Genomic DNA, 14,295 nt, shown 5'->3' with positions numbered 1-14,295 from the left:
AAAGAGCCTACTGCCTATGTTTTCTTCTAGAACTTTTATTGTTTCACATCTTACATTTAAGTCTTTAATCCATTTAAAATCTATTTTTGTGTACGGTGTGAGAAAATAGTTTAGTTTTATTCTTTTGCATGTAGCTGTCCAATTTTCCCAACACCGTTCATTGAAGAGGTTTTCTTTTCCCCACTGTATATTCTTGCCTGCCTTGTCATAGATTAATTGCCCATTCAAGTGGGCTCTCTATTCTGTTCCGTTTGCCTATGTGTCCGTTTTTGTGCCAATACCAAACTGTTTTAATTACTGTAGCTTTGTAGTATAGTTCATAATCAGGGAGTGTGATACCTCCAGCTTTGTTCTTTCTCAAGATTGTTTTGGCTATTTGGGATCTTTTGTGTTTCCATACAAATTTTAGAATTATTTGTTCTGGTTTTGTGAGAAATGTCATTAGTATTTTGATAGGGATTGCTTTGAATCTGTAGATTGCCTTGGGTAGTATGGTCATTTTAAAAATATTAATTCTTCCAGTCCATAAGCAGGGTATATCTTTACATTTTTTTGTGTCTTCTTCAATTTCTTTCATCATTGTCTTATAGTTCTTTGAGTACAGGTCTTTTACCTCCTTAGTTAGATTTAGTCCTAGGAATTTTATTCTTTTTTTTTTCTTTATTTTTGGCAGCATTGGGTCTTCGTTGCTGCACGCAGGCTTTCTCTAGTTGTGGTGAACGTGGGCTACTATTAGTTGTGGTGCACGAGCTTCTCATTGTGATGGCTTCTCTTGTTGCGGAGCATGGGTTCTAGGTGCGCGGGCTTCAGTAGTTGTGGTACGCAGGCTCAGTAGCTGTGGCTCACGGGCTCTAGAGCACAGGCTCAGTAGTTGTGGTACATGGGCTTAGTTGCTCCGCGGCATGTGGGATCTTCCTGGACCAGGGCTCGAACCCGTGTCCCCTACATTGGGGGGCAGATTCTTAACCACTGAGTCACCAGGGAAGCCTGGAATTTTATTCTCTTTGATGCAATTGTCAATGGGATTGTTTTCCTAATTTCTCTTTCTGATAGTTAGTTATAAATGTATAGAGATGCAACACATTTCTGTATATTAATTTTGTACCCTGCAACTTTACCGAATTTATTGAGGAGTTCTATAGTTTTCTGGTGGCATCTTTAGAATTTTCTATGTATAGTGTCATGTCATCTGCAAATAGTGACAGGGTCCTTTGGCAGCCAGCCTGCTGGTGGGTGTGGTTATGTCCCCACCTGGCTAGATGCTTGGCCTGAGGTGTCCCAGTTATGGTGCCAACAGGCTGGTGGGTGGGGCCAGGTCACAACACTAATAAGCTAGAGGAAGATTCCAGAATGGGGCTTGTCAGCACCAGTGGTAGAGTGAGCTCCCAAAATGGCTGCCACCAGCATCTATGTCCCCAGGGTGAGCTCCAGTTGCCTCCTGCCTCTATAGGAGTCTCTCCAAGATCAGCAGGTGGATCTGACTCGGGCTTCTTTCAAGTTACTGCTTCTATCCTGGGTTTCAGAGCATGTGAGGCTTTTAGTGAGCTCTTTAAGCAGGGAGTTTGTATTTCCTACAGCCCTCTGTTTCTCCCAAAAGTAAGCCCTACTGGCCTTCAAAGCCAAATGTTCTGGGGCTCATCTTCCCAGTGCAGGACCCCTGGGCTGGGGAGCCTGATGTGTGGCTCGGACCTCTCACTCCTTGCAGAGAACCTCTGCAATTGTAATTATCCTCCCATTTGTGGGTCATCACCCTACGGGTATGGGTCTTGACTATACAAATTTCTGCTCCTCTACCCACCTTGTTGTAGTTCCTTCTTTATATCTTTAGTTGTCGAAGATGTTTTTCTGCCAGTCTTCAGGTTTTTCTCACCAGTAGTTGCTCTGTAAATACTTGTAACTTTGAATTGCCCAAGGGAGGAGGTGAGCTCAGGGTCTTCCTACTCCACCTTCTTGGCCCAAGCCTCTGGATTTTATTTTTATTTTATTTATTTGTTTGTTTGTCTGTTTATTTATTTTGGCTGTGCCGGGTCTTAGTTGCAGCACACGGGATCCTCGCCAGGCATGCGGACTCTTAGTTGCAGCATGTGAACTCTTAGTTGCGGCATGCCCGCAGGATCTAGTTCCCCAACCAGGAATCAAACCTGGGTCCCCTGCATTGGAAGCGTGGAGTCTTACCCACTGGATCACCAGGGAAGTCCCCTGGATTTTATTTTTTAAAAAGACTTTTAAAATATGAGGTAGCATATAAATTTAGCCTATTTTTTTAAAAAAAGAATTCTTATGGTTTCATTTTATGACATTTAAAATAAATTTAGAATTTATTTTGTAATAAGATATGTGACAGGGATTCTTCTTTATTTTTTATTTCCCATGTAATTAGCAGATGTCACAGTACCATAAATATAATATTCCACATTTTCTCACTGGTATGAAATATTATATTTATAATGAACTTAATTCACATTTATATTTTTTCTAGAACCTATAGTTATTTTATTTTTTAATAAAAAATAAGGTTTTACTATACAAAATCAGTTTATGAGCATTGTAGAAAATATAAAAACGTTATACTAACACAACCAAAGATTACCTTAGTGTATATTCTTTTTTTTTTTTGGCTGCACCATACAAGCATGCAGAACTTCCCTGACCAGAGATTGAACCCACGGCCCCTGCAGTGGAAGCGCGGAGTCTTAACCACTGGATCACCAGGGAAGTCCTGTACATCCCATTGAGATATTTCTCTGTGGAAAGATATATAGATATATGCATTTTTACCAAATGGGATTATATACATGTTGCTTTATGACCTTCAATTTATTAACCTCTACCTATTCATTTCAATAATTCTTCACCTCATTTAATACCCATATACAAATTTTACCAACCTCAAAATGGCCTTTACAGCTGGTTTATCAAAACCAAGATTTAGGGACCTCCCTGGTGGCACAGTGGTTGGGAATCCACCTGCTAATGCAGGGGACACGGGTTCAATCCCCGGTCTGGGAGGATCCCACATGCTGTGGAGCAACTAAGCCCACGAGCCACAACTATTGAGCTCCCAAGCCACAACTACTGAAGCCCACATGCCTAGAGCCCGTGCTCCGCAACAAGAGAAGCCACTGCAATGAGAAGCCTGCGCACTGCAACAAAGAGTAGCCCCCACTCACCACAGCTAGAGAAAGCCCTTGAGCAGCAACGAAGACCCAATACAGCCAATAAATAAATAAATAAATACCTACATACATTTATGTAAAAAAACAAACAAACAGAAAACAGGATTTAATCCAGAACCACACATCTGGGTGTTATATCCCTTAAGGGTCTTAAACTTGATGAAGTGGAAGCACAGTGCAGATCTTTACTGGTACAGTAAAGTCTCTGGGGATCCTCCCCCAGTCCTTGAGAGTTTGTTCCTGGAGTACATAATGATGTTTCCACCTACAATTTGAAGCGTTATATGTCAGGAGTGTCGTAGATGTTTCTACCAAGCCTGGCAGAATCTCTGACTTGACCCTAAAATAAATACCAGTTGCATATGAATGTAGACGTTAAGGAGCAAAATATGGCCATTTCAAAGAGAATGCTGAGGAAGAACATGGAGCAAAGAAGTGACCTCTACCTGATCCTTCAGAAAGAAGCAATTAATATCCTCAGGAGAAAATAGGGTACTAGTGAGGCTACAGGATTTCTCTGTTGGTCAGGGATTTTTCAAGAATTGGTGCTATAATAGTTTCAAGAACTCCGAAAAGGGACTTCCCCAGTGGCCTGGTGGTTAAGAATTCGGCTTCTGATGCAGGGGTCTTGTGTTCGATCCCTGGTCGGGGAACTAAGATCCCACATGTCGCGGGGCAACTGAGCCCACATACAGCAACTACTGAGCCTGTGTGCTCTAGAGCCCGAGCGCCACAGCTAGAGAGAAGCCATGCACCAGAACGAAGATCCTACGTGCTGCAACTAAGACCCAAGGCAGCCAAATAAATAAATAAATATTTTTTAAAAAAAGAACTCAAAAGAAAGACACCAGAAATTCAGAATACAGTAAAACACGTTAACTTTGATGGTTTCCTATAGGAGCTCTTCAAAAGCAATTTGCCAGATTTTAAATTTGTTTTACCAGAGCTCAGGTTTAGATATTATTCAAATCAGTCTTGTCTTGTGAGAAAATTTTCACATTTGAATAAAGAAGAGGTAAGACAGAGCAGTATCATGAAAATCCTTCCCAATGCATTGTAGCCTACACTATGCTTTCACTAATGCCTCAAAATATCCCATGAATAGAATACGTTTGGATAATTAACGCAGACTAGATTTCAAAATGAGAAAATTAAGCTATAGAACAATATGAATAGTGTGATATGTGTGATAAAAATGGAATGATTTGTTTATACTTGAAAATATTCCAAACACACGACAGACAATTGTCATTTTTGGGGTGTGGAGCTAGATAAAGAATGAGAGATCCGTTTTTTTTACTCTACGTGTGTCTGTAATTGTTGGATTTAAAAAACATAACATTTTTACCCTATTATGTTTCCTGAAGACCAAAACACATATGCTAAAAAAGTTACGTAAGTTAGAACACAGACCCTGAAAGCACATTCATTAATAAAGTGTAGTCATTTAGCTTTGTGATCCTTCCAAAGATGAGGATGAGTGGCTTCTGAGGCCATCTCCCACTCACCTCCCCATCTCCCCTAGGAGACTGTCATGATACAGTTTCTTTAAAAAACTAAAAATAAAATAAAGTGTAGTCATTTAAATGGTGGTATCAGGATAGAACAGACTCTAGTGCAACAAAATGATTTTCTTGTAGATTAGAGGTGGACAAAGCAGCAAAGCATAAGAAATTTGAGTTGCAAACAAAAGTGGACATCAAGGAGCTGAAATGGGTTGCTTCCCATAGTTATGAAAGCTCTCAATCACTGGAAGAACATGACTGGAGAGTAAATACTCTTCTTTCAGGGATAGAAGTATTTCTGTTTGGGTAAGTTTAGAATAGATGATCAGTAAATGCTAACGTTCTAAAAGTATTAAAAATCTAAAATATTTCCATTTATTCCAATTTTGTTTAAGGACAGATGCAATGGGAATTTGCTAGTGATCCAGTGGTTAGGAGTTGGTGCTTTCACTGCTGAGGGCCTGGGTTCAATCCCTGGCTGGGGACCTAAGATCCCGCAACACATGTCCCCCCACCCCCCAAAAAAAAGACAGATGAAATAAACTTTTCTCTTCCCAAATTGTCAAGGTCTTATTAGGCCTACTAAATAACTTTAAAAATTGTTTTTAATTTTTAATTGTGATGAAATACACATAATATAAAATATGCTATCTTAATTTTTGTTTGTTTTGGATGGAGTTTTAATAAAATGTCAGTTGGCCAGTTACACACACATAAACTTTCACAGTTTGTTTTCAAATGATTGAGGTAGTATACTTTAGCACAAATTACAGGCTCCTTTGTAACCTCTGGAGATGACTCTGTAGATGGAAAACCCTATTTATCCACCACCCAAAATTTATCAAATCTATTTTGAACTTATTTTTTAAAACCATGTTTTTATTTAATCCATCTTAACTATTTTTAAGTGTACAGTTCAGTGGCATTAAATCTATTCACATTGTTGTACATCCATCACTACCACCTATTTCCAGAACTTCTTTCATCTTACAAAACTGAAACTCTATCCATTAAACAAAAGCTCCTCATTCCTTTCTGCCCCAGTCCCTGGCAACCATCATTCTACTTTCTGTCTCCACGAATTTGATTACTCTAGGTATTTCATATTAAGTGGACTCATACAATATTTGTATTTTTGTGACTGGCTTATTTCACTTAACATAATGTCCTCAAGGTTCATCCATGTTGTAGCATATTGCAGAATTTCCTTCCTTTTTAAGGCTGAGTAATATTCCATTGTATGTATATACCACATTTTGTTTATCCATTCATCTCCTGATGGCCACTTGGGTTGCTTCCACCCCTTGACTAATGTGAATAATGCTCCTCTGAATATGGGTGTACAAATATCTTGACAAGTCCCTGCTTTCAATTCTTTTGTATATTTAGCCAGAAATGGAATTGTTGATCATAGGTAACACTAGTTTTAATTTTTTGAGGAATTGCCCTATTCTTTTTCTATAGCAGTCACACAATTTTGCATTCCCAACAGTGCATGAGGGTTCCTATTTCTCCACAGCCTCTTCACTACTTGTTATTTTATGGATTTTCTTAAATAGTAGTCATTCAAATGATTATGAGGTGGTTCTGATAACTTTTTTAAAAAATAAATTTATTTGTTTATTTATTTATGGCTGTGCTGGGTCTTCATTGCTGAATGCAGGCTTTCTCTAGTTGCGGTGAGCGGGGACTACTCTCCGTAGCAGTGCGTGGGCTTCTCATTGTGGTGTCTTCTCTTGTTGCACAGCACGGGCTCTAGAGCACAGGCTCAGTAGTTGTGGCACACGGGCTCAGTAGTTGTGGCACATGGGCTTAGTTGCTCCACGGCATGTGGGATCTTCCCTGACCAGGTCGAACCCGTGTCTCCTGCATTGGCAGGCGGATTCTTATGATAACTTTTTTTTTTTTTTTCGGTACGCGGGCCTCTCACTGTTGTGGCCTCTCCCATTGCGGAGCACAGGCTCCGGATGCGCAGGCCCAGTGGCCATGGCTCACGGACCCAGCCACTCTGCGGCATGTGGGATCTTCCCGGACCGGGGCACGAACCCGCGTCCCCTGCATCGGCAGGCGGACTCCCAACCACTGAGCCACCAGGGAAGCCCTATGATAACTTTTTAAAACAAGTTGTTTGGGTGAAGTTATTTCAAAAACTGGTGAATTTGGAAAACGACAGTTTTTTCTTGAGAAAAAACTTGCCATAGTTCTTCTCAACATTTCCCAATTTAGCCAAGAGGTATTTTTCTTCCAAGATGATATCATTTATCTAAGTTTTTGATAGATCACATTTGGATCGCTATTAGTGGTTAATAGGACAAAGTGTATCCTGTTACATTTTGCAAAACTGCCTAAATGTTTTTTATTTCAGAATCACATGACCTAAAAATGATGACTGCAGGAATATAACCAAGAAAAGGGGAAATAAATCAGCTACAGAGAAGGCACTGGGCAAAACTTGTAAGGAGTTATACAGTTCATCTGAACTTTTACTTAAGTACACAGAACTGTAGTTTCTTCATTGGTAAGTTTTAATATTTGACCTCAAAGATTGCAGAAGAGAGAAATGGTGAAATTCCTCAATTTTTTAAAACTCATATTTCTTTATTTCATAATATGGTGAAAATGGTTAGAATGAGGAAATGAAAAAAAATCTCCTGTGTAACACCATACAACAGTTGGAAGAGGACCAACACTGATGTATATCAAACATGAATTTGTTTAACTCTTTCCATGGTCATATTTAAGAAATTCAGTGACAAAAGTTATGAGGAAAGAACCCACCTTTTAACAGCAGTGTTGTGTGGTGAAACAGCTTTGAACTTGGTCTCTGAAGAAATAGGCTTGCATATCAAGTTTACCACCTCACTAGCTGTGCAATCTTTTATGAGTCACTTAACCCATCTGAGCTTCTGTTTCCTCATCTGTAAACCGGAGATAACATCACAGGACTATGATAAAGATTAAATAAGATGATGGGTATGATGGCACCTGGCATACAAAACATATTGGATAAATGTTAACTTCATTCCTTTTTCCACAGTAGGGTCGGAGTTGTCTAGTTATTTTGTAGAGCTCTAAGCATGCGTACTCGGGCTCTGGATAGTGTTTCTCAAAGAATGACTTGAATCAGAATTTTTTGTATTCCCTCCAGAAATATGTTTCTTCCCAATCTCAGTAAAGGACTCCACCATTCAATGATCCACTTGTAGAAGTCAAATCTATCAGTCAGCCTAGAGTTTTTCCCCTTTCTTCCTCCACCAAGTCCACTGGTTCTACCTCCAAAATACATCTCAAATCCAGCCAGTTCTCTCCATCTTCACTCTCACTGCCATATCTCTATTTCCATCTTTTTTTTCTTTTTTGTTATATTCACTAGTTTAGTTTTTAGATTCCACATATAAATGATAACATTCAGTATCTCTCTCTGACTTATTTCACTAAACATAATGCCCTCCAAGTCCATCAATGTTGTTGTAAATGGCAAAATTTCCTTCTTTTTTTATGGCTGAGAAGTATTCCATTGTGTGTGTATATATATATATATATACCACATCTTCTTTATCCATTCATCTGTTGATGGACACTTAGGTTGCTTCTATATCTTGGCTATTGTAAATAGTGCTGCTGTGAACATTGGGATGCATGTATCTTACCAAATTAGTGTTTTTGTTTGGATATATACCAAGGAGTGGAATTGCTGGATCATACTCTATTTTTATTTATTTATTTATTCAATATTTATTTATTTATTTATTTGGTTGCACCGACACCTTTGTTGTGGCAGGTGGGCTCCTTAGTTGTGGCTCATGGGCTCCTTGGTTGTGGCATGTGAACTCTTAGTTCCGACATGCATGTGTGATCTAGTTCCCTGACCAGGGATCGAACCCAGGCCCCCTGCATTGGGAGCACAGAGTCTTATCCACTACGCCCCCAGGGAAGTCCCAATCAGACTCTATTTTTAGTTTTTTGAGGAACCTCCATACTAATTTCCACAGTGGCTGCACCAATTTACATTCCCACCAACCATGTAATACAAGGCTTCCTTTTTCTCCACAACCTCATCATCATTTGTTATTTGTGGTTCTACTTCCATCTTGTCCTTTTCCAATCTATTCCTACTCAGCAGCAAGAATAATCTGTAAACATATACAGCCCTCCTCTGCTTAAAATACTTAATGGTTCCTCATTGCCCTTGGAACAAAATACAAATTCTTTACCATGGCCTGCCCAGAAGGCCCTACACCATCTGATTCCTGCCTAGCCTTATGGTGCATCTCCAGTTTACTTTGCTCCAAGCACACTGGTTTCCTTTCTACTCTTTGAAAACACCAAGCACTCTCCCACCTTTTGCACTTGTGGTTTCTTCTGCCTCAAATGCCCTTCCCTCAGGTTTTATCTCATGTTTCAGGCTGAAATGCCACCTCCACAGAGAGGCCTTCCCTGGTCACTGAATCTAAAGTTACCACCTGCTCCCTTAATCCTCTATCACATCATCATTAGCCATGATTAAGTTGCTTCCTTGTTGTGTGTCTTCTCTCAAAGGCAAGAACTGTGTCTCGTTACCTTTGTACCCATAACATCTTACCTGGTGCCAGGCACATGGGGCACTTAAAGAGCTGTTAAATGAATGAATAACTAAGTGAATTAATGAAAAGAAAGGGGGCAAAGTCTTGAAAATCTGCATTTTGGCTAGCTTCCCCAGTGAATCGGTCAGGGAATAAATAGGAAGCAGATGCATACTCAAATTAGACTAGTTTGAGTATTATTTAATAAGACATCATCTACAATGGTATGAGAAAACCGCAAGGATAATAAAATGTCCAAGGACTAGTAATAGTGCTCTTACCACCCATAGAATGGAGAAAGTTTGGGAGCTGTTATTGGAACCTGCAAGGAGAGTGTCCTGGAGACAAAGCCACCTTGAAATAATCTTGCCCTTCAGTTAAAGGACTCAGTCAGCCCAGACTGATTTTATAGAAAGGAACCTGGGAAAAGCAATACCATTCTCTCTCTCTTCTCTCTGTCTCAACTCATACTAGGGCTCCCCACTGGACAAACCGGAAGGAGATTCTGACTGGAGTTAGGGATCAGATAGCATTTTTACCTGTAAGATTTTATTTCTTCTGTTAGAAAAAACTGAAGCATATAAAATATAATGTCAGTTCTGGGTGTTAGTTTCACAAATGTTTAATATTAGTTTTTGTTTTTATCTGAGATTTCTGAATTTCTCAGAAAAGTGGTGGTAGTTTTCCAAATACTTCCATGTTTAACAGTTTCGGTTAGTGATGGAATATCAACCGTTGATTCCCATCTCCACGGTGCTGTCAACACTGTTTAAGTAACACTACTATATATAAAACAGATAACTAATAAGGATCTACTGTATAGCACAGGGAACTCTTCTCAATACTCTGTAATGACCTATATGGGAAAAGAATCTAAAAAAGAGTGGATATATGTATATGTATATGTATAACCGATTCACTTTGTTGTACAGCAGGAACTAACACAACATTTTAAATCAACTATACTCCAATTAAAAAAAAATTGTCATGTCAGAGAGCAGAACATACATTTGACATGTGGGAATTTTCTCTTCTGTAGCTTTTATTTGGAAATTTTACTTTTCATAGGATCACATTATGACCTCCCCTTCTACCTGGTTTTTGATATTTCTCTCAGCACTGAATAGTGAATTGAAGACAAGTTAGAAAAATCAGAGTGAGTGTAAAAGTTAAGAAGACCCAATCACACCAGTTCTAGCCTGGTGACCTTATAAATTCCCCCAATTTTAGTTTCATCTAAAAAATGGGGATGTGATAATATCAACAACTCTACCAGGTTTTTGTGAGAAACACATGAGAATGTATGTAAAAGTGAATAAAATCGAAATAGCTATATAAATGTAACATATTACCATTATTCAGCAACACCAAAACTTTTGAACCCACTGATACTTGAAGCTTAATTTGAATTTAAATGTTTGAAAAGGCGTTTGGGTTTTTTTTTTTTTTTTTTTTTCTCCTTCTCTAACAACCTATGGGCTTGTTTGGTATCATCTGTCTCTGTAAATCTCCAAGTAGGTATCCTAGGAAACTAAGAAATACACAGCAGCTCCTCTCTGACAATTCCAGGCCACACTTGATTTCCTATTTTAGCCCCTCCATGGTCAGCTACAAGCGCTTCCTGCTCCAGCTGTCTCAGATTTCCTCAATTTACCCATCCTATCTCCACCTCCCCCCACAGGTAACCAATCTCCAGCTCTTCCACTCTGACCCCCCCATCCCCTCCTGTTATGCACTGAATTGCGTCCCCCCTCCAAGTCCCTATGTTGAAGCTCTAAACCTCAGTGTGGCTGCATTTGGAATTAGGGTCTTTAAGGAAGTAATTAAGATTAAATGAGGTCATAAGACTAGGGCCCTAATCTGATAGGACTGATGCCTTATAGGAGAAAGAGACACCAGACACCTCTCTGTGTGCATATAGAGAAAAGGCCATGTGGGGATATAGCAAGAAGGAGCCATCTGCAAGCCAGGAAGAAAGGTCTCACCAGACACCACCCCTCCTGGTACCTCGATCTTGGACTTCCAGCCTCCAGAACTGAGAAAATTAATTTCTGTCATTTAAGCCTCCCAATCTGTGGTATTTTGCTATGGCAGCCCGAGCAGACTAATACACTACCTTTAGTTCTTCTATTTTCTTTCAAGTGCAAAAACATGCCAGTGTTGTACACTCCCAGTCTACCCTGGAGTATAAGAAAGAAAGATACCTCTTCCTCCTCTTCTCTCAGCTCTCGATTACCTACTAACTAAGCCATACATACCAAGGAGGGCAAGAATTGTTCTGTATGGTTTACATACATCTGTAACCCAAGCACCTGGCTTGGCAGGCATTCATAAATATTTGTTGGATCAATTACAACCTATTCAGTCTTGAAAGGGATCTTTGCCCACGTTCTTCTCTCTCCAATATTTCCAGCCTCTCTCCACTAGCTCCTTCACATTTTCACACATTTATAAGCCTCCCCATTTAGGACACAACTCACTTGATACTGCTGCCTTTTCAAACGTCTTGGTTCTCCAGTTTCTTTGAATAAGGGGCTGATTTTTACTAGCCTCACTTAATACCATTCAGTCCTCTTCCCCCTTGCAGTCTGGTATCAATTCCATCAACTATAGGGATAAATAAACCCCAGTTAAGGAGGCCTCCTTTTTTTTACATCTTTATTGGAGTATAATTGCTTTACAATGGTGTGTTAGTTTCTGCTTTATAACAAAGTGAATCAGTTATACATATACATATGTTCCCATATCTCCTCCCTCTTGCATCTCCCTCCCTCCCACCCTCCCTTATCCCACCCCTCCAGGCAGTCACAAAGCACCAAGCTGATCTCCCTGTGCTATGCGGCTGCTTCCCATAGCTAGCTATCCACCTTACGTTTGGTAGTGTATATATGTCCATGCCTCCCTCTCGCTTTGTCACAGCTTACCCTTCCCCCTCTCCATATCCTCAAGTCCATTCTCTAGTAGGTCTGTGTCTTTATTCCTGTTTTACCCCTAGGTTCTTCATGACATTTTTTTTTCTTAAATTCCATATATATGTGTTAGCATACGGTATTTTTCACTCTCTTTCTGACTTACTTCACTCTGTATGACAGACTCTAGGTCTATACACCTCATTACAAATAGCTCAGTTTCGTTTCTTTTTATGTCTGAGTAATATTCCATTGTATATATGTGCCACATCTTCTTTATCCATTCATCCGATGATGGACACTTAGGTTGTTTCCATCTCCGGGCTATTGTAAATAAAGCTGCAATCCTTTTAAACCAGATGCAGTCATCCTTTCCAGACCTTGCCTTCCTTGACCTCAATGTCCTATTAGGGACACCGCTGATAACCACTTTCTTAAATTCTCTTCTTTCATGCGGTTGAGGACACTCTGCTTCCTTACTTCTCAGGCCACACACTCTGTTTCCTTTGAGCTTATCCTAAGGCTTAACTCTCTGCTCACTCTTTTCCCCCACTCACTTTTTTCAAGAGTTTTTTTACTCTCCTAATTCAAATTATCAACACGTTTGACTCTTGATAAATCACAGCTGAATTCATTTCATTTTAAATGCAGAATCTCAAGCCTCAGATTAGCACTCAGAACATCCCAAGAATTCCACTATGTTTCTCTAACAGGAACACATTCCCACTTCCCAAGGTGACTATGACAGAAAGGCTCCTGTTTCCTCAAAACTTTTGTACCCCTTTCTCCATTCCCAGTTTTAGCAAAGACCTTGTCTCACCTGTCATCGAGAAATTAGAAACCATTGAATGAAAACTCTAATCTTCCCACCAACAAAGAACAAAGCCCTGCTTTTATTTGTACCTTGATTTTTTTTCATTTACAATATGGAGTAAGTGTCCTTTTTCCCATGAATAGCTAAGCTCTTCACTATGTCACATCCTGCTCCTCTTTTTTTTAATTTTTATTTTTTGGCTGCCCCCGGCGGCATGTTGGATCCTAGTCCCCCAACCAGGGATCGAACCTGCGCCCCCTGTTTTGGAAGTGCCGAGTCTTAACCACTGGACCACCAGGAAAGCCCCGCCTCTTCTTTTTTTATTCTTAGTACCCACCAAGCTCTTTCCTGCCTCAGGGCCTTTGCATAAGCTCTTCCATCTGCTTAGAGTGCTCTTCCTCCTATTCTGTGGTTGGTTCATTCCTCTTGCTTTAGATCTCAGTATAAATGCCACCTCCTCAAAGAGGCCTAACTTGACCATTTTACCTAGAATAAGTTTGACTTTGTTCTTCCTTAGCTCAGTCCCTTGTTTATGTCCATAATATTTGCTTCAACTTGAAATTAACATTTGTTCACTTTTTTTGTTTGTATTCTCAAACTGAATGTAAGATCCACGAGTCTATATACGATGTCTATCTGGCTTACCATTATACCTCCGGGTCTAATAAGTGACTGACCTACAGGAGGTGCTCAATAAATACCCACTGCACAAATATGTGATCAGACTGATTCCCTACTTCCTCCAGAGAGGGAATTCAGTGATTGGAGGATAGGAATGGGAAAGAGAAATTTCACCCCATATATCCTTTTGTACTCTATGAGCCAGTGAGTATATTACCTATTCAAAATAAATTACATTAAATTTAGAAAAAAGAAGGCAGTTGTATTGTTCCAGTCTATAGATGATGGTAGCTTGTACTAGGATGGTGGCAGTGGGGTTGAAAAGAAATATCAATAAATAGATTTGATATCTAGGATTTCATGACTGTTTGGGTATAAGGGGGTGAGGTATACATAAGAATGTTCATCACAGCATTATTTATAATAATGAATAATTGGAAACAAATTTCCAATGACAGGGAAATAGTTCAGTAAACCATGGCACATCTACTCGGTTAAATAGCATTCTACCTTTTCAAAAGAATTCATAACATGGGAAACTATTTATGTAATATTAAGTGGAAAAAAACCCAAAATGTAAAAGTACATATAACAGTGTAATCATTACCATGTAGAAACCCCAAAAACTATGCACTGTAAAAAGATAGAAGAAAATAGAGCAAAAAATTAATAAAAAGTAAATGTCTTTGAGTTGTGGAGTTATGAATT

Source organism: Lipotes vexillifer, unplaced genomic scaffold (genome assembly GCF_000442215.2).
Source record: "Lipotes vexillifer unplaced genomic scaffold, Lipotes_vexillifer_v1.1 scaffold433, whole genome shotgun sequence".
In the NCBI taxonomy this organism is placed as follows: Eukaryota; Metazoa; Chordata; class Mammalia; order Artiodactyla; family Lipotidae; genus Lipotes; species Lipotes vexillifer.
Note: the sequence above shows the minus strand (reverse complement) of the source record.